Source organism: Elephantulus edwardii, unplaced genomic scaffold (genome assembly GCF_000299155.1).
Source record: "Elephantulus edwardii isolate Elephantulus edwardi_28Jun2011 unplaced genomic scaffold, EleEdw1.0 scaffold00266, whole genome shotgun sequence".
In the NCBI taxonomy this organism is placed as follows: Eukaryota; Metazoa; Chordata; class Mammalia; order Macroscelidea; family Macroscelididae; genus Elephantulus; species Elephantulus edwardii.
In genome coordinates this window covers 2300512-2306154 of record NW_006400016.1, presented here as the reverse complement: position 1 = coordinate 2306154, position 5643 = coordinate 2300512, and the positions used below count along the sequence as shown (strand labels likewise).

General features: G+C 40.6%; 2 pseudogenes; both read left to right on the top strand.

The window, feature by feature from the left end:
* Window positions 1-432: 432 nt before the first annotated feature.
* Window positions 433-909, top strand: LOC102871175 (annotated as a pseudogene).
* A 4109-nt stretch (window positions 910-5018) lies between these two features.
* LOC102870768 lies at window positions 5019-5390 on the top strand (annotated as a pseudogene).
* Window positions 5391-5643: the final 253 nt, after the last annotated feature.

Genomic DNA, 5643 nt, shown 5'->3' with positions numbered 1-5643 from the left:
GATTCAGGGATGCATCTTGTCTCCAGACCTTTTCAATCTATATGCAGAACAGACCATTAGGGAAGCTGAGCTTTGTGAGGAGGAATCAGGATAGGAGAAGATTCATCAACAACCTGCATTGTGCAGATGACACAACCTTGCTTGCTGAAACTGAGGAAGACCTGAAGTGCTTGCTACAGAAGATCAAAGATTGCAGTCGTCTTCAGTATGAATTGAAGCTCAATATCAAGACCAAGATTCTCACCACTGGGCCAGCTGTCATGATACATGGAGAAGAGATTGAGATTGTTAACACAGCTTTGCTCAGCTCCACAATCTTGGCACCAGCAGTCAGGAAATCATAAGACGAATTGTACTTAGAAAATCTACTGTCAGGGACCTCTCCAGAGTACTAAAAAAAGCAACAGACTTTTAAGCTGTAACTGTGTGAAGATGGCAGAACAGGCGCAGAAGTCCGTGCTGTTTGTATGTCTAGGTAACATTTGTCGATCACCCATTGCAGAAGCAATTTTCAGAAAACTTGTCACTGATCAAAACCTTTCAGATAAGTGGAGGATAGACAGTGCAGCAACATCTACTTATGAAACAGGAAACCCTCCTGATTATCAAGGGCAAAATTGCATGAAGAAGCATGGTATTCCTATGAATCACATTGCCCGGCAGGTTACCAAAGAAGACTTTGCCACATTTGATCATATACTATGTATGGATGAAAGCAATCTGAGAGATTTGAATAGGAAAGGTAGTCAGGTTAAAAACTGCAAAGCTAAAATTGAACTATTTGGAAGCTATGATCCACAGAAACAACGTATTATGGAAGATCCCTATTATGGGAATGACTCCAACTTTGAGACTGTGTACCAGCAGTGCAGCAGGTGCTGCAAAGCCTTTTTGGAGAATGCTCATTAATGCTGTGTCCATTCCTTGTTAAAAGCCAACAAGATGAACACCTTTACAGTGATACTCTACATCTTTTAAATCAATCGATGTGTTATAGCGTAATGTTCCATAGTCCAAAGCCATAACTATTTCTTCAGTTAATTTCCTGTTTCTTATCTTAAAAAAATAAATGTGGCTGTAAATCAGTTATTATTGGAAGCAGAATAAATAATTTTTTTAATTCAGTTTGTTTATGTTTTAGATTAGTTAAACCTCCCACTTTGCCCACATTACTGACAAAATAGTAGAATAGCAAAATAGTTTTGCATGTGTGTTGCAGCAAGGTAATTTTCTGTTGTTTGGCAGGTAGTAACCTAGTGATGGCCATCACTCTGATTTGTTAGTGATGGCCATCACTCTGATTTGTTCAATTATAACCTTAATCTCTCAGCTCATTGAAACTTTAAATAGCCTACTCTACCTCTCTAGTAAATGACATGAGTAAGTATATGAAAGACAAGTGTCCTCCCTTTCCTATACTACCTCTCATCCTTTTATCCCAAGGCCTTTTGGTGAAGAACATCTCCACAATAAGAATTCCAAGTCTAGATTAGACATACATAAGTTAAGTTACAACCACCACACACTCGTAATACACACTTGTATGTTAAAAGAATATGGAAGGATTTAAGAAATCTTTAACATCTTTGTTAATTCTTAATTTTTGACCATTTCATAAGGAAGTTAATTTCTTTACTATTCCTTGAATGATTTTGCCTTTGCAAATTGAATTCTGTCAGAGACCCTGTTTGCTGTTTCATTCTGTGGTCAATATGACAGACATGTTTTTTCAGTATATGCACCTATAATGCAGATGTCAAATATATATTGACTTAGGTGGGAAAAAGAATTTTAAAAGTTGGAAAAAGAAAGTCTTGTTTTGCTTAAATTCCTAAATATTAATAAGTTAATAATTATGAGTGTTCAATTAGTTTATAGGAGAATATAGGCAATTTCTGTATACCTTGAGACACTGTAATATAATCAATTGAATACATATCAGAAAAGATTTTTTCAGAATAAAACAGGAAATATAAAACTAAAACAAAACAAAACAAAAAGCAACAATATCAGTCTGGAGACCAAGGTGCGCCAGATCCAGGCCATGGTCTTCGCAATTACTTGCTATGCATCAGAGAGCTGGAGAGTAACTAAAGATGATAGAAGAAAAATTGGTGCCTTCGAGTGTAATACTGAAGAAGGTCTTGAACATACCATGGACTGCCAAGAAAACATATAGTTCTATCTTGAAGAGGGTAAAACAGTTTCTCCTTGGAGGCTAGGATTTTGAAGCTCAGTCTCACATTCTTTGGGCATATGACCAAGAGGAACCAGTCCTTAGAGAGGACATCATGCTCAGATGGGTGGAGTGACAGCACAGGAGAGGAAGATTGATACAGTAATGGGGGCATTGGGGGGTAGGTGTGTCAGAATCAATGAGACTAGCTCAGGATAGGGCAGACTTCACAGCTGTTGTACATAGGGTTGCTATGAGTCGCAGGCGACTTGGTGACACATAACAGCAGCATAACAACTACATTACTTAATGGTAAGGAGTTGCACTGCCAACCCAAAGGCATCTGATTCAATCCACCAGCTGCTCTGCATGAGGATAGGCTATCTTCTCCCTTGCAATTTATTGCTTCTGCAAACTTGCTGGAGGGCCAGCTGTCAGTTGGTTCTGCCTTGATGGTACACAGCAACAACAACCCACAACTCCATTAGTTGGCTTTCCAGGCATGTTATGTTGTTATTAGGTGCCCGAGAGTCCAGTGACGCTCTGGTGGTCTAGTGGCAAGAAGCTGTGCTGTGATCCCAAAAGGCACACAGTTCGACTCTAACAGCTGCTCCATGTGGTTAGCTGTCTCTGAAAACCTGCCAGAGGGTCAGCTGTCAGTTGGTTCTGACTCGATGGTCAACAACAAAAGAGTCAAGTATGGCTCATAGCCACCCTATGAACAACAGACCTGAACCCTGCCCTATTCTATCCCATCCTTTTCATCTCTAAAATACTACAGCTCATTGCTGCAGTAACTGTGTCAATCTATCTTGCTCACAGTCATTCTCTTTTTCTGACTCTCCAGCTTTCCAAGCATGATGTCCAGTTCCAAGGAATAGCCCCTCCTAAGAACATGCCTCAAGTGTGTGAGATGAAGCTTTGCCATCCTTGCCTCTAAGGACACTTGGCCTCACCTTCTCCAAGACTTACCTGTTCATTTGGCAGCCCATAGGCTCTTCCAATATCACAATTGAAAGGCATCAGTTCTTTTGTCATCCTTATTATCCAGTTTCATCACCTGCACAGCAGGTGATTAAAAAGATGAGTGCTCAATGAATGAATGGAAGTCCAAAATCTCTGTAAATGTTCATTAAAATTATTAAAATAAAATAAAAAGATGAGTGCTTGAATCAGGTGCACCTTGGTCTTTTAAACTGACACATTGCTCTTCAGGTCTTTGGATAGGTCCCTGACAGGAGACCTTCCCAATGCAATACATCTCCAGGTTTCTGACTGCTGGTACTATGGATCTGAATGTGGATCCAAGTAAGATGAAATCATTGACAATTGCAATATTTTCCTTATATATCATGATGTTGCTATTGTTTCAGTGATGGGGATTTTTATATATTGAAGTCAGTAGTCCTTGATCTTCTGCAGTAAGTGCTTCAGATCCTCCTCACTTTCAGCAATTAAGGTTGTGTTGCCTTCATAACACAGGTTTTTGATTAGTCTTCCTTTAGTCCTGATGCCATATTTTTCTTCATAAAGTCTAGCTTCTTGGATTATTTGAATTTGCAGGCATAAGGACCCCTTTAACCTCTCAAACACTTCTCTCTCTATCAATGCCATCTAGTTGAAACCTCCTTTCTAAGGCTGTAAGTCTCAGTGGAAGAGATTGTCCACCTTTCTCCTGTGGAGATAGTGGATGTGAATTGCTTGACTATGGGTTGGTGAATTCACCAGGTTTTGTGCCACCAGAGCTCCCTCTCAGTCACTTAGGGAACTGGAGTAACACCAAAAAAATGAAGATAATACCTGTTTTTTGTGGTCTCTTTTTAACTAACATTAAAGATTGTGCAGATCCAGTGGCTCTCAACTCCAGAAGTGTCTACATCATCTGTGAATTTGTATAATATGATAGTTTTGGGGCAACAACTAAAATCTAGTGACTCAGAAACTCTGGGGGTGGAATCCAAAATTTTGTCATATAGCAACCTCTCCAAGGAATCCAAATGTTTTCTCCAGTTTGCCGAAAGAAATGATCAATAAAATGGTAAAAATAATGCTATGCATCCCATGGATAATGTTAGTCACTGTGAAAGGAGCTGATACAATGCACGAGTGGGAAAGTCTTCTACTTGCTTCATAAAGTCAAACTTTCCCCACTAGTGATATCCATAGGACCATACAAACAGCTACATGGTCAGACATGCCACCCTACATGCTGCTGCATCTATTTCTATGAATCATTGGATCCAATGTTTGTTGTAAATTAACTCACAGACTTTACTCACAGTTGCGAGGTTCATTAGGGAAATAGGTTAGGGGTGCAAGGCAAAATCCAGGTTTAGTCCAGCAGTCCCAAGCCAGATTAACAAGACTTAATTCCTCACTTAGTTCAATGATTTCATCAATGTCCAGGAAACTTTTTCTCAGAGCAGTTGCAAGTTAGCTTTTCATTTAGTCATCTAGCAAGTAAAACCTTTAACTGTGGCTCCATCTCCAAGGTTCCTCTAGTTAAATTTTGCCACAGTTACTTCACAGCAGTGCCACAATCGCTTCACCCTCTCTCCATCATTGTCTCTCACAGTGTCTTCACACTCCCTCTACTACTGTCTCTCACAGTGTGGAAAGCACTTGTCCCAAGACCATGTGTCCACAATTAAGGTTGCTGGAGACCATGCCCCCGAATAGCGGCTAACACAATGGCTAGAAAAGCTAATTTTCAAGGGTTCTGACACTCCAGCCACCCTCCAGTTGGCTAGCTTCTTGGTGAACCTGTGTGCCTCAAAGCAGAACTGCTTCTTGTTTTTTCTTGGGCTTGGATCAGGCGGTAGCTGGGTTCTATCGCTCAGCCATGGCCAAAATCAAGGCTCGGGACCTTCGCGGCAAGAAGAAGGAGGAGCTGTTAAAACAGCTGGACTATCTGAAAGTGGAGCTTTCCCAGCTGCGTGGCGCCAAAGTAACAGGCAGTGCGGCTTCCAAGCTCTCCAAAATCCCAGTCGTCCGAAAATCCATTGCCCATGTTCTCACTGTTATTAACCAGATTCAGAAAGAGAATCTCAGAAAATACTATAAGGGCAAGAAGTACAGACCCCTGGATCTGCGGCCCAAGAAAACATGTGCCATGCGCCGAAGGCTCAACAAGCATGAGGAGAACCTGAAGACCAAGAAGCAGCAGCGAAAAGAGGGCCTGTATGCACTGCGGAAATATGCGGTCAAGGCCTGAATTTCTTACGCAAATAAAACACAAATTTTTTTTTAAAAAGAACTACTTCTTGGAGTTTTCTTGAAAGTGTTAGAGAATCAGTTTACCAGTCTTTTCTGCAGATCTGCTGAGTGGGTTTGAAACACCAACCTTTACATTAGCAGCAACTTGTAAATTTTACCATCTTGGCTCCTTTACATTTCATGATAGTAACAAAAAATGTTTAGCTTTAATTAAAGTGGAGACAGCCTGAGGACCGCTAAATCTGCCACAA